At 45.3% G+C, this 27825-nt stretch overlaps 1 long non-coding RNA gene across 3 annotated transcripts; it reads right to left on the bottom strand.

Moving 5' to 3' along the window:
• Positions 1-273: 273 nt before the first annotated feature.
• LOC127910825 (uncharacterized) lies at positions 274-3280 on the bottom strand. Of its 3 annotated transcripts, XR_008076276.1 has the most exons (5): positions 3080-3280; positions 2968-3023; positions 1915-1970; positions 1723-1806; positions 274-1473 (listed from the first exon to the last, which is right to left on the bottom strand). It is a non-coding gene; the product is annotated as an uncharacterized LOC127910825 (long non-coding RNA). The 3 variants fall into 3 exon arrangements; XR_008076277.1 differs by having other exon boundaries at positions 2968-3280; XR_008076278.1 differs by lacking the exon at positions 1915-1970 and having other exon boundaries at positions 2968-3280.
• Positions 3281-27825: the final 24545 nt, after the last annotated feature.

The following is a 27825-nucleotide window of genomic DNA, read 5'->3' as shown; positions in this document are numbered from 1 at the left end:
TGACATTGTTTTGGTTGATTTGTTTGCCAATCTGTCTTCCTAGCTCAATGATCTAGTTTTAGCAATTGTAAATTAAGTGAATTTGGTACTGTAACCGAGTTACTGTATCACAGTCATCTGTTGCCAATTGAGTCGCCATGATGTTCTATGCTATAGGTTTCACCTGCAGTTTTGCTGATGCATTCCTGCTGATGCATTCAATCAACCGCTCCAGAGTAGAGAATGAAATTAGGCATTTTAGTCTTTTTTTTACTTAATTCAACATTTATTTAACTAGGCAAGTCAGTTTAAGAAGCAATTCTTATTTACAATGACTGCCTACCCCGGCCAAACCCAAACCCGGACAACGCTGGGCCAATTGTGCGCCGCCCTATGGGACTCCCAATCATGGTGGGTTGTGATACAGCCTGGAATAAAACCAGGGTCTGACCGCTGCGCCACTCTGGAGCCCTAAAACATACATCTGACCTTGAAATGGTATAAATGGAGTAAATGTAATGGCTGTACTTGGGAAACTCCAAAAAATATGTCAGACTAAATGAGCAGAGTACACAACCTCTCAAGTAATCGCCTTACATGAATTCATTTTTATTCCATGATGGATGACATGTTCTTGTCCAACATTTCTGGTCCTGACGTTGTGTTAAAGGCAGAGATGTGTAAATGTTCTCTCTGTGTATTAATTGGGGATGGGATCGGTTAAATTCTTAACTCAATAAAACAACCTTTTGAATGTAATTTTTACGACGTGCCCCATAAAAAGACATACCGTTGTAACCTACAAGGGTGTCACATGTTTGTTGTTATTGTGGTTGTTAACCGGTGTCTGTATGTAGCCTCACTACTTTTATAGCCTCGCTACTGTATATAGCCTGTCTTTTTACTGTTTTATTTCTTTACTTACCGATTGTTCACCTAATATATTTTTTACATTTTTATACCTTATTAAACTACTTTAAACCGATCTCGTCCTACCCCAGGCCACTGACCTGAGATGACAGGACACTACCACTCAACACACCCTGTAACTCTTCTGAAGTCAAATCTTGTACCCCCAAGTACTTCTCTGCAGCTGCCACCACATCTATTTTCTGTGACTAACGTTCCATCTCTTCAGTACAGTTGATAACCATTGCTAAGAAGCTAACCTTACTGAAACGTATCACTCATTGGCTTATCCCTCTGTTCTAGCAGAGATCTAATATTCACAGGGTTCGTCTCAGAATCTCTTACCCTTGATCCTCCCTCTACTTTCTTCACTGCTTCAGCATGCGGCATCTTCTGCACTACTCTGACCCTGGCCACCTCAACCTGCCTCTCTGACCCTGGCCACCTCACCCTGCCTCTCTGACCCTGGCCACCTCACCCTGCCTCTCTGACCCTGGCCTTCTCACCCTGCCTCTCTGACCCTGGCCACCTCACCCTGCCTCTCTGACCCTGGCCACCTCACCCTGCCTCTCTGATCCTGGCCACCTCTCTGACCCTGGCCACCTCACCCTGCCTCTCTGACCCTGGCCACCTCACCCTGCCTCTCTGACCCTGGCCACCTCACCCTGCTCTGACCCTGGCCACCTCACCCTGCCTCTCTGACCCTGGCCACCTCACCCTGCCTCTCTGACCCTGGCCACCTCACCCTGCCTCTCTGACCCTGGCCACCTCACCTGCCTCTCTGACCCTGGCCTGATCCTGGCCAACTCACCCTGCCTCTCTGACCCTGGCCACCTCACCCTGCCTCTCTGACCCTGGCCACCTCACCCTGCCTCTCTGATCCTGGCCACCTCACCCTGCCTCTCTGACCCTGGCCACCTCACCCTGCCTCTCTGACCCTGGCCACCTCACCCTGCCTCTCTGACCCTGGCCACCTCACCCTGCTCTGATCCTGGCCACCTCACCCTGCCTCTCTGACCCTGCCACCTCACCCTGCCTCTCTGATCCTGGCCACCTCACCCTGCCTCTCTGACCCTGGCCACCTCACCCTGCCCTCTGATCCTGACCTGCCTCTCTGATCCTGGCCACCTCACCCTGCCTCTGACCCTGGACCCTGCCTCTCTGACCCTGGCCACAACCTGCCCTCTGACCCTGGACCCTGGCCACCTCACCCTGCCTCTCTGACCCTGGCCACCTCACCCTGCCCCTCTGACCCTGGCCACCTCACCTGCCTCTCTGACCCTGGCCACCTCACCCTGCCTCTCTGACCCTGGCCACCTCACCCTGCCTCTCTGACCCTGGCCATCTCACCCTGCCTCTCTGACCCTGGCCACCTCACCTGCCTCTCTGACCCTGGCCATCTCACCCTGCCTCTCTGACCCTGGCCACCTCACCCTGCCTCTCTGACCCTGGCCACCTCACCCTGCCTCTCTGACCCTGGCCACCTCACCCTGCCTCTCTGACCCTGGCCACCTCAACCTGCCTCTCTGACCCTGGCCATCCTGGCCACCTCACCCTGCCTCTCTGACCCTGGCCACCTCACCCTGCCTCTCTGACCCTGGCCACCTCACCCCTGCCCCTCTGACCCTGGCCACCTCACCCTGCCCCTCTGATCCTGGCCTGCCTCCCTGACCCTGGCCACCTCTCTGATCCCCTGCCTCTCTGACCCTGGCCACCTCACCCTGCCTCTCTGACCCTGGCCACCTCACCCTGCCTCTCTGACCCTGGCCACCTCACCCTGCCTCTCTGACCCTGGCCACCTCACCCTGCCTCTCTGACCCTGGCCACCTCACCCTGCCTCTCTGACCCTGGCCACCTCACCCTGCCTCTCTGACCCTGGCCACCTCACCCTGCCTCTCTGACCCTGGCCACCTCACCCTGCCTCCCTGACCCTGGCCACCTCACCCTGCCTCTCTGACCCTGGCCACCTCACCCTGCCTCTCTGACCCTGGCCACCTCACCCTGCCTCTCTGATCCTGGCCAACTCACCCTGCCTCTCTGACCCTGGCCACCTCACCCTGCCTCTCTGACCCTGGCCACCTCACCCTGCCTCTCTGATCCTGGCCACCTCACCCTGCCTCTCTGACCCTGGCCACCTCACCCTGCCTCTCTGACCCTGGCCACCTCACCCTGCCTCTCTGACCCTGGCCACCTCACCCTGCCTCTCTGATCCTGGCCACCTCACCCTGCCTCTCTGACCCTGGCCACCTCACCCTGCCTCTCTGATCCTGGCCACCTCACCCTGCCTCTCTGACCCTGGCCACCTCACCCTGCCTCTCTGATCCTGGCCACCTCACCCTGCCTCTCTGATCCTGGCCACCTCACCCTGCCTCTCTGACCCTGGCCACCTCACCCTGCCTCTCTGACCCTGGCCACCTCAACCTGCCCTCTGACCCTGGCCACCTCAACCTGCCTCTCTGATCCTGGCCACCTCACCCTGCCTCTCTGACCCTGGCCACCTCACCCTGCCCCTCTGACCCTGGCCACCTCAACCTGCCTCTCTGACCCTGGCCACCTCACCCTGCCTCTGACCCTGCCACCTCACCCTGCCTCTCTGACCCTGGCCATCTCACCCTGCCTCTCTGACCCTGGCCACCTCACCCTGCCTCTCTGACCCTGGCCATCTCACCCTGCCTGACCTGGCCACCTCAACCTGCCTCTCTGACCCTGGCCACCTCACCCTGCCTCTCTGACCCTGGCCACCTCACCCTGCCTCTCTGACCCTGGCCACCTCAACCTGCCTCTCTGATCCTGGCCAACTCACCCTGCCTCTCTGATCCTGGCCACCTCACCCTGCCTCTCTGACCCTGGACCCTGCCTCTCTGACCCTGGCCACCTCACCCTGCCCCTCTGACCCTGGCCACCTCACCCTGCCCCTCTGATCCTGGCCAACTCACCCTGCCTCCCTGACCCTGGCCAACTCACCCTGCCTCTCTGATCCTGGCCACCTCACCCTGCCTCTCTGACCCTGGCCACCTCACCCTGCCTCTCTGACCCTGGCCACCTCACCCTGCCTCTCTGACCCTGGCCACCTCACCCTGCCTCTCTGACCCTGGCCACCTCACCCTGCCTCTCTGACCCTGGCCACCTCACCCTGCCTCTCTGACCCTGGCCACCTCACCTGCCTCTCTGACCCTGGCCACCTCACCCTGCCTCTCTGACCCTGGCCACCTCACCCTGCCTCTCTGACCCTGGCCACCTCACCCTGCCTCTCTGACCCTGGCCACCTCACCCTGCCTCTCTGACCCTGGCCACCTCACCCTGCCTCTCTGACCCTGGCCATCTCACCCTGCCTCTCTGACCCTGGCCACCTCACCCTGCCTCTCTGACCCTGGCCACGTCACCCTGCCTCTCTGACCCTGGCCACCTCACCCTGCCTCTCTGACCCTGGCCACCTCACCCTGCCTCTCTGACCCTGGCCACCTCACCCTGCCTCTCTGACCCTGGCCACCTCACCCTGCCTCTCTGACCCTGGCCACTTCACCCTGCCTCTCTGATCCTGGCCACTTCACCCTGCCTCTCTGACCCTGGCCACCTCACCCTGCCTCTCTGACCCTGGCCACCTCACCCTGCCTCTCTGACCCTGGCCACCTCACCCTGCCTCTCTGACCCTGGCCACCTCACCCTGCCTCTCTGACCCTGGCCACCTTAAACTGCCTCTCTGACCCTGGCCACCTCACCCTGCCTCTCTGACCCTGGCCACCTCACCCTGCCTCTCTGACCCTGGCCACCTATACCTGCCTCTCTGACCCGGGCCACCTATACCTGCCTCTCTGACCCTGGCCACCTTAAACTGCCTCTCTGACCCTGGCCACCTTAAACTGCCTCTCTCTCAGTTGACACACACAACTTTTCCTACCGAAACTTAACATTATTCTGTCCCATGTCCTCTTTCACACTTCCCAAATCTTGGATTCTCCCTCCTACATACTGCTGTGACATGCCCATAAACATGACACCTGTAAGACTGCAGTGGATTCAGCACAAAAGCTCGCACAGCATAACTCATATATCCTAACATTACTTTATCAGGTAAATCCTCTGAATCAAGCTCTAAGAACAGACTGTGTCACCTCTGTTTTCACCACCACAAGTCTACTTCTGATAAGCTTCCCAGTAAAAGCATCGAAAACAACCAAGCTAATCAGTGCTAAAAATAGCCCATATTAACTTATGTAGCCTAAAACAAGGTTCATAACGTCAACTTGCTTGTAACAGATGACATTCATCTCTAAAACTCACTTGGATAATACCTTTGATACAGTGGTAGCAATACGTGGTTATTGTCACGCCTTGGTCATTGTATCTTGTGTTTTTGTTATATGTTTGGGTAGGCCAGGGTGTGACATGGGTTTATATGTTGTATTTCGTATTGGGGTTTGTATTAATTGGGAGTGTGTATTATTAGGGGTGTGTCTAGTTAGGCTTGGCTGCCTGAGGCGATTCCAGAGTCAGCATTTGTGTCTATTGGGAACCGTATTTAGGTAGCCTGATCTGTATTTCGTGGGTGATTGTACCTGTATCTGTGTTAGTCACCAGATAGGCTGTAATTAGTTTCTCTCCTTTGTTGTTTTTGTATTTTCAGTTATTTCATGTACCGCATTATCTTCATTAAAAGTCATGAGTAACCTACACGCTGCATTTCGGTCTGACTCTCTTCAAACAGACGAACTTCGTTACAGTTATAACATCTACAGAAAAGAGAAATGCTAACGGGGACGATGTTGCGGTCTATATTCAGAACCACATTCGTGTAAAGCTTAAAGAGGATCTCACATTGACTAGTTACCGGTACCACCTGCATATAGCCTTGTTATTCTTATTTTACTGAGTTATTTTAAATGATTTTACTTTAGTTAATTTAGTAAATAATTTCTTAACTCTATTTCTTGAATTGCATTGTTGGTTAAGGGCTTGTAAGTAAGCATTTCACTGTTGTATTAAGTGCATGTGACAAATACAATTGGATTTGATGTTAAATACTGTTGAAGTAATATGGCTACAGGTTCATCTGCCTCACCTACATCCTCTTCTTGTGAGAAGCTGCTATAGACAACCAAGTGCTAACAGTTAGTATCTGCATAATATGTGTCAAATGCTTGATTATGTATGTGATATCAACATGAAGTATATTTTCTAGGTGATTTAAATATTGACTTGCTTTCAGCACAGGAATGTGTAACGTCTGCTTCCAACTCGAACTCTCAAACACCTAGATCCCCTGAACACAGCTCACTTTCCTGCCCACTTTCCAGCTCACACTCACAAACGCATAAATCCCCTGAACACAGCAGATCCCAATCACCTGAATTCTGATCACCTGTTTACACCACCTGTATGTCATTTACACACACTATTTAGTTAAGTTCTTTGGACCCCATCATTGTGAGGTATTGTTTGTTTTGGTAGACATTCTATTTGGAGCTCTGTTTATTTCCATATTAGTCCTCCCTTGTATCAGTTTTTGGCCATGCTCACCTTCCTCACACCCTGTCTGTACTTTTGACTCAGATTTCCTGTCATCAACCGCTTGCCTGAGCTCCCGGACGACATTATTAGCCTATTCCCTGCCTGTATTGTTACCTTTTTGGAGTCCCTGTGTATGACCTTCTGCCTGCCCCTGGACCCAGCTACCTGCCTCCTCCTGTGGTCCTAATAAACACCTAACAGCACTCTGTCTCCCATCGTACTCATTACAGAATGAAATCATCAACGTGTATTGATCATGTCTTTACTAATGCTGCAGAAATGTGCTATAAAGCAGCATCCAAATCCATAGGATGTAGTGATCACAATATAGTAGCCATATCTAGGAAAACCAACGTTCCAAAGGCTGGGCCTAATAGTGTTTAAGAGGTCATACAATAAGTTTTGTAGTGATTCTTATGTTGTCTGCTTTGCTTGTCTGTGGTGTGTAATGAGGTGCAACCAGACGCTACACTTGACACATTTATGAAATTGCTTATTCCAGTTACTAATAAGCATGCACTCATAATAGGACTGTAAAAACTGTCACATCCCCTTGGATTTATGAGGAATTTAAAAATGTTATGGTTGAGTGGGATGAGGCAAACGGTATGGCAAATAAGCCTGGCAGCCCATTGTCAAACATACTGCAAATTGAGAAATCATGTGACTAAACTAAAGAGAAAAAAAACTAAACTATGAATGATATACAGAATGATAGTAAAAAGCTTTGGAGCACCTTAAATTACATTTTGGGGAAAAAAGGCAAACTCAGCTCCATCATTCATTGAATCAGATGGCTCATTCATCACAAAACCCACTGTTATTGCAAACTACTTTAATGACTTTTTCATTGGCAAGATTAGCAAACTTTGGCATAACATGCCAGCAACAAACACTGATACTACACATCCAAGTATTTCTGACCAAATTTTGAAAAACAAGCATTGTACTTTTTGATTTCTGTAAAGTGAGTGTGGAACAGGCGAAAGACAAATGTTATCTATCAACAATGACAAGCCACCGGGGTCTGACAACCTAGATGGAAAATTACTGAGGATAATAGCGGACAATATTGCCACTCTATTTGCCATATCAATTTAAGCCTACTAGAAAGTGTGTGCCCTCAGGGCTAGAGAGAAGCAAAGGACATTCCGCTACCCAAGAATAGTTAAGCCCCCTTTACTGGCTCAAATAACCAACCAATCAGCCTGTTACCAACCCTAAGTAAACTTCTGGGAAAAATTGTGTTTGACTAGATACAATGCTGTTTTACAGTTAACACATTGACAACAGACTTTCAGCACGTTTATAGGGAAGGACAATCAACAAGCACAGCACCAACAGTAATTACTGATGATTGGCTGAGAGAAATTGATGGTAAAAAGATTGTAGGGGCTGTTTTGTTAGACTTCAGTGCGGCTTTTGACATTATCGATCATAGTCTGCTGCTGGAAAAACTTGTTATGGCTTTACACCGACCTGCTATATTGTGGATAAAAAGTTACTTAATGAATAATGTGGAAATTGAGAAAGGTGTGGTGACTAAACTGCTTGGAGTAACCTTGGATTGTAAATTGTTGAAACATATTGATACAATAGTAGTGAAGATGGGGAGAAGTCTGTCCATAATAAAGCGCTGCTCTGCCTAACAACACTATCAACAAGGACTTTTCTATTGCCAGGGTGTGACAGTACCCCCCAAAGGTGCAGACTCCGGCTGCAAAACCTGAAACAAATGGGGAGGGTGGGGGGTTGATTAGTGTCGGTTGGGGCTCTGGTGCAGGTCGTAGCCCCCACTCAGTTTGCGGATCCACCATCTTTGGTGGCGGCTCTGGTGCGGGCCGAAGAACCCGCTCATCCCGTGGATCCAGCCATGGACCCGGGCTGAACACTGTCTGGACTGGACCTCGGTATCAAGGAAGACTCCTGCCATGGAGCGGGACTGGATGCTGTATCTGGACTGAGCACCGACGCAGGAGAAGGCTCCGGCCATGGAGCTGGACCGGACACCGTGCCTGGACTGGGCATCGGCACAGGGGAAGGCTCCCACCATTTAGCGGGACTGGATGCTGTGCCTGGACTGGGCACCAACGCAGAAGAAGACTCTGGCCTTGGATCTGGACTGGACGCCGTGCTTAGACTGGGCATCGGCGCAGGGGAAGGCTCCTGCCATGGAGCTGGAGGTTCCGGACCGTGCACCGTCTCAGGAGGTTGCGGACTGTGGACCGTCGCCGGAGGCTCCGGACTGGGGAGACGCACTGGAGACCCGAAGCATGGGGCCGGTACAGGTGGCACCGGACTGGTAACACGCACCTCAGTGCGAGGAGCAGGCACAGGACGCACCGGACTGGGAAGGCACAGTGGAGGCCTAGTGCGTGGAACCGGCACAGGGCAAGTGCGAGGAGCAGGCACAGGACGTACTGAACTGGGGACACGCACTTCAGGGAGAGTGCGAGGAGGAGACTCATGATGTACCGGACTGGAGAGGTGCACTTGAGGCCAGAAGCGTGGAACCAGCACAGGCTGCACCAGACTGCTAACCGGATCTTCTGGTCGGATGTTGAGCAGAACACATTTGCACAACATCTCTCTCATCTCTCTCTCCCAACTTCGCCATTGCCTCTGACAGTCTCTGGCTCTTCCCTCTGCTCAGCCACCAGCTCCATGTGCCCCACCCAAGGAAACTTGGGGTTGCCCTTGGGCTTTCTGTAGCCGCGAACCCTGTCGTTGTCGCTGTCCTCCATAATCTCCTTCCGTCTGTCGCCAAGGAAGAGTTTCCCATCTCCCCATCACTTCCTCCCATGTCCAGAAAACCTTCCCTCTTTGGACACGCTGCTTGGTCCTGGTTTGATGGGATATTCTGTCATGTTAATCGCAATATTTATTCGACCAAGCTGCACCGCAATAAGGTATCCACATATTATTTATTAGAAACACACAAAACAACAAAGAAAGAACGAAACAAACGAACCGTAACAAAGAGGTGTAACATACACTAACTCAAAACAATATCTTAAGATATTTTTTAAATGTAGGCTAATGAAGTTGGCTAATGAAGAAAACAAATTGTTGCTTACTGGAACACCCAAAGTCATCCAATTGTTATAATAGGATTTGAAGCAATAGCCTACCCGTGTGTTGTCAACTATTTCAGCACCGTTTCGTGCTGCTCTGAGACAAACAAGACTACTTAACCCTCCTGTTGTGTTCGGGTTGAATTGGACATATTTACAAGTTTTCTCTCTGGAAAATGTAGTTAATTTAATCTGATTGTCATATGGTTCCATGACTTTGTCCACACGGGGTTTCTGAACACACAAAATACATTTTGATGATTTTCATAAAATGTTGGGTTTTATTTAACTTTTCTACACATGTGGTGTTCCCGGTGAAAAATGACTGGTCATGAGAAATGGATGTGTGAGACTACAATTAGTGTATAAAATTGAGTTCAGGTACATGCCCATTCATCAGATGGACACAATCCCAGACCCCCACATGCATGTGTGTTTGAGCACACACACACACACCTCACTCCCCTTCTTGGCTTCAATGGCAACCCCAACGGGAACCTTTCCCCAATAGAATCTTTCCCCCACGGGAACCACACCTGTTGGAATTCTCACAAACAATCGCAACATTGTTTCAATAATATCTAGAATTTTTCTCATAGCTCTGGTATATCAAACTTTTTTGAGGCCTTTCTTACAATTCATTCTGTGGCAGCACAATGACCAAACGATATACTGTATATGAGGCTCTTGATCATATATTTGATCATGACACTGGTGAGGAAGAGAGAAGCCAGGAACCTGACAGTGAAGATGCATTAGAGGAGGAAGTGTCAGAGGTTGAAGACAACAAAGAATATGATCCAGACCAAGAGACCACCGATGTGGAACAATCCAGTGATGAGGAAGAGGGCCCTGCTGAGGTTGTTGTTACATTCTGGTCAAAGAATGGGAATTTGTCCTGGTCTTCATCCCCACCTGAAAGGAGAGGTCGGCTGTCGATGAAAATGTTATCAGGATGACCCCGGGTCCAACGAGATACGCCATATGCCGGGTTGATGACATAAAATCCTGCCACTATTTAAAATTTGAAACGGTTTCAAAACAAATGTCTTTGTTAAACTTTGACACAAAATAGTCTGTGATAAATAGCACTGTTTCATCTGAGTATTTGTTTATAGTCAAAATAATACATACATCATTTGTGTGAGCTCAGGTCAATGAGGCCTACAGGCCATAAATAGCAAATAGTAGTTCAAAACTTGTAATGTTCACAAGAACTTAAGTTGATAAAAAGATCTAACACAACATTAGGCGATAATATATGTATCATTATGGATTTCTAATCAGCTATAATGGGGCGGTCATTTTGGACCGGGAACACAGAATGAATTAACATGAAACAAACACAACAGGAGGGTTAATAAACATATACATAAAAAAAATATATTCAATAATATATCTGTACTATTGTAAAGTGTAGCCTAAAGGCCAAAATTGGCAAACTTGAATGTATTCGATGCTTAAGTACTCTAAAACTACGCTTGTGAAAAACAAAATGCCTCCAGCTGTCCATCACCACTGTAAATGAGGCGGCAGGTAGCCTAGTGGTTAGAGTGTTGGACTAGTAACCGAAAGGTTGCAAGATTGATTCACTGAGTTGACAAGGTAAAAATCTGTCGTTCTGCCCCTGAACAAGGCAGTTAACCCACTGTTCTTAGGCTGTCATTGAAATAGGAATGTGTTCTTAACTGACTTGCCTAGTTAAATAAAGGTCAAATAAAAATATAAATAAAATAAAAACACAGAATATCTAATGCATTCTGAGGCAGCCCACAAGGTGAGCTGCAGTATAATGCAACTGTAGTTCAGTAGTGTGGTCCTGTGCCACAAAGAGGGACTAAGGAAAATTACAATTGGCTCAGAACAGGGCAGTACGGCTGGCCCTTAAAAGTACATGGAGAACCAACATGAATTATATGCATGTCAATCTTATATGCATGTCGAAATACACCTTATGGACAGCAGGGTAGATGTCCTAACTGACTTGCCAAAGCTATAGTTTGTTAACAAGAAATGTGTACATTTTGAAAAAATTAGTTTTAATGACTCCAACCTAAGTGTATGTAAACTTCCGACTTCAGCTGTATGTAGTGGTGTAATAATGTTATATGATGTACTGTTTTATCTTTTGTTTGATATGTTATTTAAGTGCCTTAATGTGTTTGGACCTCAGGAAGAGTAGATGCTGCCTTGGCGTTAGCTAATGAGGATCCCTAATAAATACAAATACCACTCTCTCCACCGGGTCTGCGTCGCACCAGATGGCAGGGCACTCCTTTCAATTGTCCACTTTACCTTAACGCAAAGCAAGATACAGATCTTTCCTCAAGTTGCATCGCACAGAGCGCCTGCTCCCACTGATCTGAAGAAACACAGACAAACATCACAAGTCCACGTCGGGTTACCTTCACCGACACACCACCCACCATCCTTTCCACCCAACCTGAAACCACTCATGGATCAGCCTGGTTCCATCCTCTTCAAAAATCTCACTCCCACTGGGCCAAATGTATGCTGCATGACACAAAGTATGTGGACACCTGCTTGTCGATAAATTCCAAAATCATGGCCGTTAATATGGAGTTGGTCCCACCTTTGCTGCTATAACAGCCTCCACTCATTTGGGAAGACTTTCCACTAGATTTTGGAACATTGCTGGGAGGACTTGCTACCATTCAGCCACAAGCATTAGTGAGGTCGGGCACGGGTGTTGGGCGATTAGGTGTTCCAATTCCTCCTGAAGGTGTTCGGTTTGGGTTGAAGTCAGGGCTCTGTGCAGGTCAGTCAACTCTTACACACTGATCTCAACAAACCATTTCTGTTCTGACCTTGCTTTGTGCACGGGGGCATTGTCATGCTGAAACAGGAAAGGGCCTTCCCTAAACTGTTGCCATAAAGTTGTATGCACAGAATTGTCTAGAATGTCATTCTTCTGGCATCCGCCAAAACCAGATTTGTCCGTGGGACTGCCAGAAGGTGAAGCGTGATTCATCACTCCAGAGAACATGTTTCCACTGCTCCAGAGTCCAATGGCAGTGAGCTTTACACCACTCCAGCCAACGCTTGGCATTGCACATGGTGATTGTAGGCTTGTGTGCGGCTGCTTGGCCATGGAAACCCATTTCATGAAGCTCTCGATGAACAGTTCTTAACTAACCTCTTTCCCTCTAATCCTCCTCCCTTAACCAATTACCCGACTTGTGAAAATATTCAACTTTTCCAAGTAGAAATCTCTTTTTAGCCTCCTTGAAGGACATGCTAAGCCCTGTACTCCCTCCACTTCCAATTTAAGCTCCTATCATCCATCAACTGGGTGAGGCCGCTAAACTTCGCATGGCTACTCTCTCTCTTTCCCTCTCGTGCCAAACTCACAGGCCCCTGCTCATCACACTGCTGCAAGCAAGTAGCACCATCTCTTTATTTAGCCTTTATTTAACTAGGTAAGTCAATTAAGAACACATTCTTATTTACAACGATGGCCTACCAGAACAAACCCTAACCCGGACGACGCTGGGCCAATTGTGCGCCACCCTATGGGATTCCCAATCACGTCCGGTTGTGATACAGCCCGGAATCGAACCAGGGTCTGTAGTGACGCCTCTAGCACTGAGATGCAGTGCCTTAGACCGCTGCGCCACTCAGAGGAGAAAAGGAGGAGATAAGAATCCCAGCAGGAAATTAATGGAGAAATATACAACACTCCGCCCAGCAGACTGTCGACCAATCCTGTTCATGTTTTCATACTGTGTCATGCGATTGCTAAAATAATCCTCACGCAATCCCTTCTAAAAATGCTCTCACGAGCTTGTTAATACTATGAAACTTGAAAATGTCCGACTTACTAACTGGTTGTAGTTATACACATAACACGTTCAACGAATTAGCAAGTCGAAAATGTCAGTTTCCTAGTTCCGACTAGCATGTGAACGTGGCACGAGTCGAGAAACCTGCCTGTTTTCCTCTAAAGTAAATGTGACAATTTCAAAGCTATACGATATTACAGAGGACAAGTTATTTATCTAAAATCCTATAAAATATTTGTAATGTTGAGCATCTTGTTCACATAATTCGTGCTCATGTTATTTCTTCTAGCGCACAATTGACTCCCATTGATTCCTTGAAGGAGGGCAACACTCACAGTGGGCATTAATAGGATTCCAACTGAGTTTCCCCATCTCCTCAAAAATATCTCTGGCGGCACCCAAGTATTCTTCTTCTTTGGTATCATGGCATTCACACATTTTGTTTGTGCATGCCACCACCTACTGTTGCGGTAGTGTGTAGTTGATCTCGTTACATTTTGTGATACAAAACAATTATACCAACAACTAACCCTACACCCATATGGCACTACTTCATAAAACACTTAAAATCACCAGCCCATTCCACGACTTTGACCCTAACTGATTATACACCAGGCTGATAGCCTGGGGTGGAAGGGAATCTTACTGAAGCACAAATTCATATCACTGTGTCTTGGCCTAGGCCTACTACTCACCTTTGACCCATCATCCTCTACTCTCTTCACTGCCTCAGCATACGCCCTCTGTTCTACTCTGACCCTGGTAACCTCAGCCTGTCTCTATCGCCCCGGGTGCTTCTGTTCCCCAGCAACATGGGCACCCTCACAACAGTTTTCCCCCCCGATACTACACATTCCCTTTTCCTCATGGCCTCCTACGCACTTCTCACATCTCGGGAATCTCCCTCCGACACACTGCTGCAACATGACCATAAGCTTGGCATCTGAAACAACTTAGCGGATTCGGCAGAAAAGCTCTCACGGGATAACTGACATATCCTAACATGACTTTTAAAGTTACTTTGTAAAGACTCTTCTTCTAAACTCAAGAAGACAGACAGTGTCTTCTCAGCTTCACCACCCTCGCCACCAGGTCTGCTGTCCACCAAACGGCTGACGTCACAGACACAGGGAATCTTACATTTCAGTTGCTCCACCTCAACACCTACATGTAACGCCACCCCATTCATCACTCCTTACAAAGGTGCCCTGCTCCGGAGAGCAAAGCAAGTCACAGGTCTTGTCCCGAGGTGCGTGACGCAAAAAGCCTGCTCCCTTTCGAAAGAAATCCACTTCAAGCTACCTTCACTGATTTTAACAAACCCAAATTATTTTCTACCCAGCTTGAGACTACATATGGATTAGCCAAAAGGCAGGGATCCACTTTTCCCAAAAATGTCACTCCCACTGGGCCCAAATCATCCTTTCCATGACCATCAGGGCGAGGCTCCGACTCTGAGGTCTTTACCACACCTACCACGACAAGTAATTCATCCTCACTCTAGTAAGTTTATATTTGTTTGCCATCAGAGACAACAGAATACGGTTTGTACTTGGTGCCATTCTTCCTCAACAAACACATTCCCACTTGGCTCTTCTCTTTCTTCCTCACTGTCCATAACCACATTTATCCGTTCACCCCGCTCATGCCGCGCCTTCATCCGCTGTACTGCTTGCAGAACATGCACTGATGGCCTTTCTCAAGTCACAGTAAGCCAGTTCCCAAGTTTAACATTTTTTGTTGGCAAAAAAATGGAATGCTATCATTTGAATAGTTAAATGATTTCAAATGCCCATCCCTGGTATTAATCATGCTGAGTGATGTTAGTACAGGGAACACTGTATGGAACTGCATTTAAACAAGCTCTAGTCTTGGCAGAATAAGTACAAACTCCACATGGAAATAAATCGCAAGTTAAGGTCAGTTATTGGAGCCGGCGCAGGAGTCATTTTGGACTCGATCAGCAGAAATCTGACTCTACCAAAGTGTTATTTGAAAAGCCACCATGACTTCTCTTGGACGTGAGCAGGGTTCTGTATTGGAATGGACTGATGTTGAACCAACCTTCAACAGTAGTGTGGTTTTGCCTTTACCTTGTCAAGCATTCCTTGGATTCCTCGGAAATGGACTCGATGTACTCTGAGGCAGCACGCTTTATTGTTCTAATTTGTCTTTGTCACTGGTAACACTAACTGGACTGGTCCATTCATTCTCTGATTGGCTTTGGATCCTTGTTTTCTCACATATGATCCCATAAGACCCTCGTACTAATGTTCAGGGCAACCATGATATTCCAAAGAACATGTACTGTCTGTCTAACTTGAATATCTGATAAACGTAAGTATAACTTCCTTATCCTTCTGGATTTGTATTTAATTCGAGAGTGTTTTGTAGCTCGCCCGGTGGATATAACCTAGCCTGTGAGTCGACATCCAAGATGTATTATGAGTGGTCTCTCAGACTCTGTCAGTGACCACATTCAAGCACTTACGCCGAAGTGTTCGCAGGTGGACGGACTTGAGGCATTATCTACATGTTTTTATTTGTCAATGATACCACTACACCTGTTAAACTTGCCATGAAAGCCACCAGGCCTGGTACTCTGCACCTCACAAGTAGTGTTTCCTTCCTGCCTTCGCATCACCATACATTCAGATGTCCCACGTAGCAAAACGTTCCAGTCTATGGTGTTGCTGATATTAAATTCCTCTCCTTCGTCTTGCTTTTCTACCTCAGTCATGGTAATGACTGCACTGATTAAATGAAGAAAAGTGACCGTTTTAAAACAAATGCTCTTTGTGCTGGAGCTTGGAGAGCTAAGGCCATCTTGGTGGTGTTCCAGTCCACCATATGTTTCCAGTCTTTGTGTTCAGTTTTATAAAATGAATGCTGTCGAAAAAGATAAGACCCATCAAGCAGACTGAATAATCATGAATCAAGTGTCCTCCTCTCTAAGGTAGAAATGTGCGCACCACATGGTCCATATATTGGTCCCATAAGTACCTGGCTGGAGAGGCATTGGGTGACCGTACCTTTCTTCTGTTTCCCAATCCCTGTCTCTCAGCAAGAACAGGCCAGCTGCCTCCCAAAAATGTTGTACGATTCATTGTTATTTCTTGAATGCTGTTTGTGTGCTTTGTCTTAATAGGGGGTAATTTTGTTTGTCATTCTGAATTTGAGTTATTTGGCAAAAGCCTTATCTTTCGTTTAGCAAGGAATGCTCACATATAGTCACAATAATTTGGTACTAAATCCTTGATTTAGTTTTGTTTCGTGACAATATGTTAGCCATGGGTCTTTCGGTTTTGAGTAATTCACAGTGGTGACACAATGCAAACACCTCCATGACCATGCTTTATGTCTGTATGGTATTATATTCTTTTGCCAGCCATCATTTTGTTTCTACTGTTGTAACCGTGTGATGTCATTTTAAAGACTTTCTATGGGATGTGATGAGTGCTGATACACAGATGCGAACCGTGACTATAGGACATAGGCCTTCAGAGGGACCAACAATCTTCCAATACGTTGTATCAAACTCGAAAATCAAGAAAAGGGCAGAAAACATAGCATCACTCAATGCACCCGAAATTGTCTTCTGTAGTCGAACCATTCGAGATCTAGTGAATGTTTTTTGATTACATTATGAATGAATCAAACGGGCCTGGCTGCGCTTCGGGCTGCCCACACACAGGGACAGAACTGGCATGGACACATGACACACAGCAGCATAAAATAATACACTGTTTACACAACCTATAGTAGCCTAACACCACTAGCACACTAGTAAGTTTTAAGTTCCTCGGCGTACATATCACAGACAAACTGAATTGGTCCACCCACACAGACAGCATCGTGAAGAAGGCGCAGCAGCGCCTCTTCAACCTCAGGAGGCTGAAGAAATTTTGCTTGTCACCAAAAGCGCTCACAAACTTCTACAGATGCACAATCGAGAGCATCCTGTCGGCTGTATCACCGCCTGGTACGGCAACTGCTCCGCCCACAACCGTAAGGCTCTCCAGAGGGTAGTGAAGTCTGCACAACGCATCACCGGGGGCAAACTACCTGCCCTCCAGGACACCTACACCACCCGATGTCACAGGAAGGCCATAAAGATCATCAAGGACAACAACCACCCGAGCCTGTTCACCCCGCTATCATCCAGAAGGCGAGGTCAGTACAGGTGCATCAAAGCAGGGACCGAGAGACTGAAAAACAGCTTATCTCAAGGCCATCAGACTGTTAAACAGCCACCACTAACATTGAGTGGCTGCTGCCAACACACTGACTCAACTCCAGCCACTTTAATAATGGGAATTGATGTAAAATATATCACTAGCCACTTTAAACAATGCTACTTAATATAATTTTTACATACCCTACATTATTCATCTCATATGTATATGTATATACTGTACTCTATCATCTACTGCATCTTTATGTAATACATGTATCACTAGCCACTTTAAACTATGCCACTTTGTTTACGTACCCTACATTACTCATCTCATATGTATATACTGTACTCGATACCATCTACTGCATCTTGCCTATACCGTTCTGTACCATCACTCATTCATATCTTTATGTACATATTCTTTATCCCTTTACACTTGTGTGTGTATAGGGTAGTAGTTTTGGAATTGTTAGGTTAAATTACTCGTTGGTTATTACTGCATTGTCGGAACTAGAAGCACAAGCATTTCGCTACACTCGCATTAACATCTGCTAACCATGTGTATGTGACAAATAAATTTGATTTGATTTTGATTTGATCACCAATAGTGACGACAACAGTGTCACATCAAAGGTGACAGGATCACTCCATGTAGCTGAAGGAGAGAGAGTTTTTGATTGACAGGAGACAGCAGTCACACCACATCGATTAATGTTACATAATAAGCAGTCCATTCACTCCAGTAGGCCCCACGAAATCACAACACAAAAGCACAATCATTTAATTTCCAAAATTAAATTACTTCCCATTGCAAATATATTTAATCATGTTCATCACACTAACCGGTGATCTAAAATGCAACTAAGTTTCACAGTCATTCTTTTAAAAGAGATAGCTAACAGCAAGCCAGCTGCAAAAAAACTGAACCACTCACCAGATGATGATCATTTGTAAACAAATTAGCAACAACATCCACCTTGAAGTTGATAACAGCTATTGCAGCCGCAATTGCCATTTGTCACACTACCACTAAAGATAGACCACAGCCTGTTGTTTCCATTGGGAGCAAATGAATCATAGTATACAACTTGGGAAGAGATAGACAGGTGGGCGGTCGACCCTGGGAGATTGCCGGAGCCCGCCTGGGATTCGATGGAGCAGTGCGAGGAAGGTTACAGGAGAATGAGGTTGGCGAAACGAGCATGGCGGCGCGGTAGGAAGCCCGAGAGTCAGCCACAAAAATGTATTGGGGGGGGGGTCACACAGGGAGTATGGCGAAGCCAGGTAGGAGACCTGCGCCTACTTCCTGTGCTTACCGGAGAGCGAGAGAGACCGGGCAGTCACCGTGTTATGCTGTGGAGCGCACGGTGTCTCCAGTGCGGGTGCATAGCCCGGTGCGGTACATACCAGCTCCTCTTATCGGCCGGGCTAGAGTGGGCATCGAGCCAGGTAAGGTTGGGCAGGCTCGGTGCTCAAGAGCTCCAGTGCACCTGCACGGTCCGGTCTATCCAGTGCCACCTGCACGCACCAGCCCTCCGGTGGAAGCCCCCCGCACCAGGCTTCCTGTGCGTGTCCAGAGCCCAGTACTCCCTGTTTCTCCTCCCCGCACTCGCCCTGAGGTGCGTATCCTCGGCCCAGTACCACCAGTGCCGGCACCACGCATCAGGCCCACAGTACGTCCCGCCTGTCCGGCGCTGCCAGAGCTTCCGCCCCTCAGTCCAGAGGTGCCAGAGCCCCTCAGTCCAGAGGCGCCAGAGCCCCTCAGTCCAGAGGCGCCAGAGCCCCTCAGTCCAGAGGCGCCAGAGCTCCTCTGTCCAGCGCTGCCTGAGCCTTCCTCCTCTCCAGCGTTGCCTTCCTCCTGCCCAGCGCCGCTAGAGTCTCCCGTCTGTCCAGAGCCGCCAGTCAGCATGGAGCCGCCAGAGCCGCCAGTCAGCATGGAGCCGCCAGAGCTGTCACACCCTGACCATACTGTCACACCCTGACCATAGTTTGCTTTGTATGTTTCTATGTTTTGTTTGGTCAGGGTGTGATCTGAGTGGGCATTCTATGTTGTATGTCTAGTCTGTTTCTGTGTTTGGGCCTGATATGGTTCTCAATCAGAGGCATGTGTTAGTCATTGTCTCTGATTGGGAACCATATTTAGGTAGCCTGTTTTGTGTTGGGATTTGTGGGTGGTTGTTTCCTGCCTTTGTGTTTGTTGCGCCAGATAGGGCTGTTTCGGTTTTGCTACATTTATTGTTTTGTATTATTAACTATAACCACGCTGCATTTTGGTCCGCCTCTCCTTCCCAGGAGGAAAGCCGTTACACCTCTTCACTTTTGACGTTGAGACTCATGTTTTGTGGGTACTATTTAATGAAGCTGCTAGTTGAGGACTTGTGAGGTGTCTTTTTCTCATTCTAGACACTATTGTACTTGTCCTCTTGCTCAGTTGTGCACGGAGGCCTCCCTCTCGTTCTGGTTAGAGCCAGTTTACACTGTTCTGTGAAGGGAGTAGTACACAGCGTTGCACGACCACTTCAGTTTCTTTGCAATTTCTCGCATGGAATAGCCTTAATTTCTCAGAACAACAATAGACTGACGAGTTTCAGAAGAAAGTTATTCGTTTCTAGCCATTTTTAGCCTGTAATCGAACCCACAAATACTGATGCTCCAGGTACTCCACCTAGTCTGAAGAAGGCCAGGTTTATTGCTTCTTTAATCAGAAAAACAGTTTTCAGTTGTGCTAACATAATTGCAAAATGGTTTATAATGATCAATTAGCTAATCCAAGTTCATCATTTTATAAAGCTAACACAACATGCCATTGGAACACTGGAGTGATGGTTGCTGATAATGGGCCTCTGTACTGCTTTGTAGATTGTTAATGTTTTAAATGACTGTCTACACTGTATTTCTGATCAATTTGATGTTATTTTAATGGACATAAAATGTGCTTTTCTTTCAATAACAAGGACATTTCTAAGTGACCCCAAACTTCTGAACGGTAGTGTATGTGTGTACAGTATATACAGTTGAAGTCGGACGTTTACATACACCTTAGCCAAATACATTTGAACTCAGTTTTTCACAATTCCTGACATTTAATCCTAGTAAAGATTCCCTGTCTTAGGTCAGTTAGGATCACCACATCATTTTAAGAATGTGAAATGTGAAATGTCAGAGTGATTTATTTCAGTTTTTATTACTTTCATCACATTCCCAGTGGGTCAGAAGTTTACATACACTCAATTATTATTTGGTAGCATTGCCTTTAAATTGTTTAACTTGGGTCAAACGTTTCAGGTAGCCTTCCATAAGCTTCCCACAATAAGTTGGGTGAAGTTTGGCCCATTCCTCGTGACAGAGCTGGTGTAACTGAGTCAGGTTTGTAGGCCTCCTTGCTCTCACACTCTTTTTCAGTTCTGCCCACAAATGTTCTATAGGATTGAGGTCAGGGCTTTTTGATGGCCACTCCAATACCTTGACTTTGTTGCCCTTAAGCCATTTTGCCACAACTTTGGAAGTATGCTTGGGGTAATTGTCCATTTGGAAGACCCATTTGCGACCAGCTTTAACTTCCTGACAGATGTCTTGAGATATTGCTTCAATATAGCCACGTAATTTTACTTTCTCATGACGCCATCTATTTTGTGAAGTGCACCAGTCCCTCCTGCAGCAAAGCACCCCCACAACATGATGCTGCCACCCCCGTGCTTCACGGTTGGGATGGTGTTCTTCGACTTGCAAGCCTCCCCCTTTTTCCTCCAGACATAACGATGGTCATTATGGCCAAACAGTTTTATTTTTGTTTCATCAGACCAGAGGACATTTCTCCAAAAGTACGATCTTTGTCCCCATGTGCAGTTGCAACCCGTAGTCTGGCTTTTTTTATGGCGGTTTTGGAGCAGTGGCTTCTTCCTTGTTGAGTGGACTTTCAGGTTATGTCGATATAGGACTCGTTTTACTGTGGATATAGATACTTTTGTACCTGTTTCCTCCAGCATCTTCACAAGGTCCTTTGCTGTTGTTCTGGGATTGATTTGCACTTTTCGCAGCAAAGTACTTTCCTCTCTAGGAGACAGAACGCGTCTCATTTCTGAGCGGTATGTCAGCGGTGTCAGTGGTGTTTACACTTGCATACTATTGTTTGTACAGATGAACGTGGTACCTTGAGGCGTTTGGAAATTGCTCCCAAGGATGAACGAGACATGTGGAGGTCTACAGATTTTTTTTCTTTGGTCTTGGCTGATTTCTTTTGATTGTCCCATGATGTCAAGCAAAGAGGCACAGAGTTTGAAGGCCGGCCTTAAAATGCATCCACAGGTACACCTCCAATAGACTCAAATTATGTCAATTAGTCTATCAGAAGCTTCTAAAGCCATGACATAATTTTCTGGAATTTTCCAAGTTGTTTAAAGGCACAGTCAACTTAGTGTATGTAAACTTCTAACCCGCTGGAATTGTGATAGATTATTTCACTTATAACTCACTCTATCTATAAACAATTACTTGTGTCATGCACAAAGTAGATTTCCTAACCGACTTGCCAAAACTATAGTTTGTTAACAAGAAATGTGTGGAGTGGTTGAAAAACAAGTTTTAATGACTCCAACCAAAGTGTATGTAAACTTCCGACTTCAACTGTATATATGCACATAGTGCATTTGTAAAGTATTCATACCCCTTTACCTTTTCAACATTTTGTTACTTTACAGCCTTGTGCTAAAATAGATTGAATTGTTTTTCCCCCCTAATTAATCTACACACAAGTAATGTGGTTGAAAATTAGCCGGCTGGCTAAAACCGGCACTTTTACTGAAACGTTAATTAATGTGCACTGTCCCTGTAAAAATAAAAAATAAACTCAAACTCAATACCCCAGAATGACAAAGAACATTTTGCACATAAGTATTCAGATCCTTTACTCAGTACTTTGTTGAAGCACCTTTGATGCTTCCACCACCATGCTTCACCGTAGGTATGGTGGCAGGTTTCCTCCAGACGTGACGCTTGTCATTCAGGGCAAATAGTTCAAATATGGTTTCATCAGACCAGATAATCTTGTTCCTCATGGTTTGAGAATAATTTTGATTTCATGAATGGTCATTCCTTGCATCCATAGCTCTCTGTCTATTAATCTGAGAGTGGTTACATTTCTCCAGGCCCATCCCTCAGCTTTTTACTAAAATTGTGGCGGGGCGCCCATTTTGTTATTGTTTCATCTGTAGATTTAACTTTTTAAACAGCTGCATATTATCAAGATATCAAAGTGTCACCAACAAAAAAGTAAAGAATAGGCCTATAGCAAATGCAGCATATGGCATTCATTTTTCACGTGTAAATGGCACTTTTCAGTAGTGCTCAAATCATGCCATTCCATTTATTTTTTCAACTTGAATCAATGAGTCCAATCAGTCCTCCATGACGACACAATCATAAACAGCAGAGTAGGGCTGACTAAGTCCTTAGTTTTGGGGTTCTGCTCAGGTAAAACAATTGGGCTAATATATACCTCCATATTTCCAAGTTCTATTGGAATCACTGGAATTGTGATAGGCTCTGGTTTTAATTGTAAAGACATAAATTAATTGTATCATTATATGTAATTGAATGTGATGGGTTAGAAGAAGCCTACATAACCAACCAATAAAGTACATTTTAACATCCATATATGACCAGCTATGTAAACTTTAACATTGCAGGATAAATCAATAGATGTTGTTCAATTGGTAACATATATTTTTGTATTCTTCTAATGCCGATTACGTTACTGAGTTTGGGTAATCCAAAAGTTACGTTACTGATTACAATTTTGGACAGGTAACTAACGGATTACATTTAGAAAGCAACCTACCCAACCCTGAATATACACTGAGTATACCAAAACTTAGAAGTGCCTTCCTAATATTGAGTGTTTTGCCCTCAGAACAGCCACATTTTATCGGGGGCATAGACTCTACAAGCTCTCGAAAGCGTTCCACAGAGATGCTGGCCCGTGTTGACTCCAATTCTTCCCACAGTTGTCAAGTTGGCTGACTTTGTTGGACTATTCTTGATAAACATGGGAAACTGTTGAGCATGAAAATCCCAGCATTGTTGCAGTTCTTGACACAAACCGGTGGGTCTGGCACCTACTACCATACCCCGTTCAAAGGCAATTCAATCTTTTGTCTTGACCATTCACCCTCTGAATGGCCCACATACACAATCCATGTCTCAATTGTCTCAATACTTAAAAATCCTTCTTTAACCCGTCTCCTCCCCTTCATCTACAATGATTGAAGTGGATTTAACAGTGACATCAATAAGGGATCATAGCTTCACCTGGATTCACCTGGTCAGTTTATGTCATGGAAAGAGCAGGTGTTCTTAATGTTTTGTATACTCACTGTCGTCTGCATAAGTATTCACCCCCTTTGTTTAGTCAAGCTTTAATTAGTTCAGGAGTAAAATTGTAACATAATTCCGAATGTTACATGGACTCACTCTGTGTGAAATAATGAAATTATATCGGTTGACATCATTTTTCATAGACTACAGTACCCCTTCCTCTGTCCCCCATACATACAACATCTGTAAGGCCCCTCGGTCAAGTATTGCATTTCAAGCACAGGTTCAACTGCAAATACCAGGGAGCTTTTCTTTCTTTTTTTTAAGCCTCATAAAAAAGGGTAGATGCATAAAAATAACAAAGCAGACATTGAATATCTAGTGCGAATAGGGCACAATCCAGGAGTGCAAAGCTCTCAGAGACCCAAGAAGATTCACAGCTGCAATCACTGCCAAATGTGTTTCTAACGTGTATTGACTTAAGGGGGTACTTATACTAATCAAGTGTTTTTTTATTTTTCGTTAATCTTTTAAAAAAGATATACATTTTCTTACACTTTGACATTACAGAGGATTTTGTGTCGATCATTGACATTAAAAAAAATCTATTTAGATTCCACTTTGTAACACAATAACATGTGAAGAAATACAAGGGGGTTAATACTTACAATACCCACTGCGGATCTCCTGGAGACGTTTAATGGAGTGGTCTTTGGACATTTGTTCTTTTATCACAACGAAAGTCATTTCAGAACTTCAATCACTGAGGCCGCGTATAGGATCATCATCCAAACGCGCACTTTCCAAATATTCTGACCCATCCCCATAATCTCTCCTTCCAATTCCCCTTGCCCCTAATGACATCACCCAAGTCTCATGTCTCACACATATTTAGTGATGTGGTGCCGAGCCAAACATGTGGAAACATTGCTCTCTTATACTGTTTGTATTTATTTCCAGAGACAACCCCTCTGCTCTCTCTCCTGGCTTCACAAGTCAATTCATCACAGCAGGTCTCTCCATTTATTCATGTTCAAGTCAATGCTTTAATCACGTATTCCCAGTGCAATGCTGCATTTAATCATTAAGCTAACAGGTTTCAAATGACTCTAATAATAAGTGATGCCTCTGGGAATACAGCATTGTTGGAGTGGTGCGGTATGTATGTACTCTTTGCAATAAGAGTACATATATATTTTTTGTTGGCTGGAACAATGCCAGATTGAACTCATCCATCAGCAGAAATATTATAGGAGAGGGGAAAGAATGTATTTGCGTGACCTATGGAATGTCGAGCTTTGTTTTGCATGCTGTGCTTTATGCTGTTGAGCATTTAAGGCTGAAAATGTATTTGAAATGAGTCCAGAAAGGCGTGATGAATGTGTGGTGAAAACATCAATCTAAATCGAACTCTTGTGTTCACTTTGAGAAATGCTTACCGCTACACAAGTTGAACTTATTTATTTCATTGTTAATTATCCAACTGGTACTTTGGAGACTTGACTAGGAAAATACTATTTCTCTCTCTGTCTCTCTGTCTCTCTGTCTCTCTCTCTCTCTCGGTCTCTCTCTCTCTGTCTCTCTCTGTTCAGCCCTTACTTTGGGAATCTGGGAATATACTGACATGTGTATATATGTACTTGACTTCCAGACACAGAATATGAACTGTAAACAACGAGATGTCACAATATGTCAACCATAAGGGAGAAAATCCAGAGGAAAAACCAGAGAGTTTCAGATGACAATGCTGAAATTCTGTGGCTTCCAAGGTCGTCTCCAGAGCCGGGAATGTTTAGGCTGGGTCTTATGCTCTTGTGGCCCCGCTATAGAGCCCCACAGTGGAGGTGTCACAATACCCATAAAAGCTGGTGGTTAAACAGGGAAATGGTTCCAATCGTATTCCCACGATTAATTTTTTCCCATAGGAAATTTTTGAAACACTTAAAATAAGGGCTGTGTTTCGTGTCGTCTTACCCTGGTGGGACATTTTAATAACCATGTAAATCTCTCTTGGTGACTTTTATCTCACAAGGTGACTTTTATCAATACATTCGGCTCTATTTACTGTCAGATTTGATCATGCTAATTAGCATCGAAGTAGACATCATGCAAGACTACAAATCCCTGTAAACTCCTGCACGTAATCTCTAGCTGACACCTTTACTGACAGTTGTTCTGTCAATTTAAAACTTGCATAAGACAGTTCACAGAATTGTAAATTGAAAGATATTTGCCAATTTATTAATTACTAAATTTAGCTAACATTAGAAAGTTTATCAAGATCATGGTATTTTGTGGTTCTTTATGATAGCTACATTAGCATCTAATGAGCATTATTATATATATATTTTTTTTTTTGGGGGGGGGGTTAAATACAGGTGAATATATTGATAAAAGTAATCTTGTCCTAGAGAGATTCATACAGTTATCAAAACATCACACCAAGGTAAGTCTATATGAAACCCTTTTTAAGTGTTTCTAAAATCCCCTATGGGAAAAATTAATGGTGGAAAACATTATTGGAACCATTTCCTTGTTTGACTGCTAGGTTTTATGGGTATTATGAATGTGGTACTCCATGTGAAAGACAACCAGTTGTTGGCTTATTTTGAGGCTGCCCTTACATGGTGAACAAATAATATTTTTCCCCTGTCTTAAAGCCAAAAGACAGACTGTATATACGTGTCAATCTCCCATGATATGTGTCCCAGTTCTGGTATTGATCCCATCAGTAATCATACAGCATATCCCTTGATCAAAAGTAAACTTTGTGATTCTAAACTGCATAGTAGTAGAATCATATAGGAATGTGTGTCTATGTCAGTATTTGTCTTAAAATGCTGCCTGATTATATCTGGCATTGGCTCCAATTCGATGTATTCAAGATATCTCCTTCAAATCTATATTGCGGACACTGCAGCCTGTGAACCTCTTATGTTCATTTTGTCGTTGGTGCTCAGTGGCATTCAGTTTGATATTGCATTGCCCATCAGTTTAAACATTCTGACAGGCGGAGTCAATAGGCTGTTGTGCATTAATATAAAATCTTTCGGGTGTGTTTGACATTGGAATATGCTGTTTTCAAAGGGCCACAAACCCAGTCACATGTTCTAATAGTGAGGTATTGTAACAAAATATCATATTTTTAGGCCTACATCTCTGTTGATGTTATACATTTATAGTGAGTGATAGTGAGTGATTTGGCTATAATGGAAGATGACAACCCAAGGGACTGAATCAATGTCTTTATATACAGTTGAAGTCGGAAGTTTACATACACCTAGCCAACTATATTTAAACTCAGTTTTTCACAATTCTTGACATTTAATACTAGTAAAAATTCCGCGTCTTCGGTCACTTAGGATCACCACTTTATTTTAAGAATGTGAAATGTCAGAATAATAGTAGAGTGAATGATTTATTTCAGCTTTAGTTTCTTTCATCACATTCACCGTGGGTCAGAAGTTTACATACACTCAATTAGTATTTGGTAGCATTGCCTTTAAATTGTTTAACTTGGGTCAAACGTTTTGGGTAGCCTTCCACAAGATTCCCACAATAAGTTGGGTGAATTTTGTCCGATTTCCTCCTGACAGAGCTGATGCAACTGAGTCATGTTTGTAGGCCTCCTTGCTCACACGCTTTTTCAGTTCTGCCCACAAAAGTTCTATAGGATTGAGGTCAGGGCTTTTTGCTAGCCACTCCAATACCTTGACTTTGTTGTCCTTCAGCCATTTTGCCACAACTTTGGAAGTATGATTGGCGTCATTGTCCATTTGGAAGACCCATTTGCGATAAGCTTTAACTTCCTGTTTGAAGTCTTGAGATGTTGCTTCAAAATATCCACATAATTTTACTTTCTCATGATGCCATCTATTTTGTGAAGTGCACCAGTCCCTCCTGCAGCAAAGCATACCCACAACATGATGCTGCCACCCCCGTGCTTCACAGTTGGGATGGTGTTCTTCGGCAAGACTCCCCCTTTTTCCCACAAACATAATGATGGTCATTATGGCCGAACAGTTGTATTTTTGTTTCATCAGACTAGAGGACATTTCTCCAA

This window comes from Oncorhynchus keta, chromosome 22, assembly GCF_023373465.1.
Source record: "Oncorhynchus keta strain PuntledgeMale-10-30-2019 chromosome 22, Oket_V2, whole genome shotgun sequence".
Taxonomy (NCBI): domain Eukaryota; kingdom Metazoa; phylum Chordata; class Actinopteri; order Salmoniformes; family Salmonidae; genus Oncorhynchus; species Oncorhynchus keta.
The sequence above is the reverse complement of the archived record's forward strand: the minus strand, read 5'-3'. Positions and strand labels throughout refer to the sequence as shown.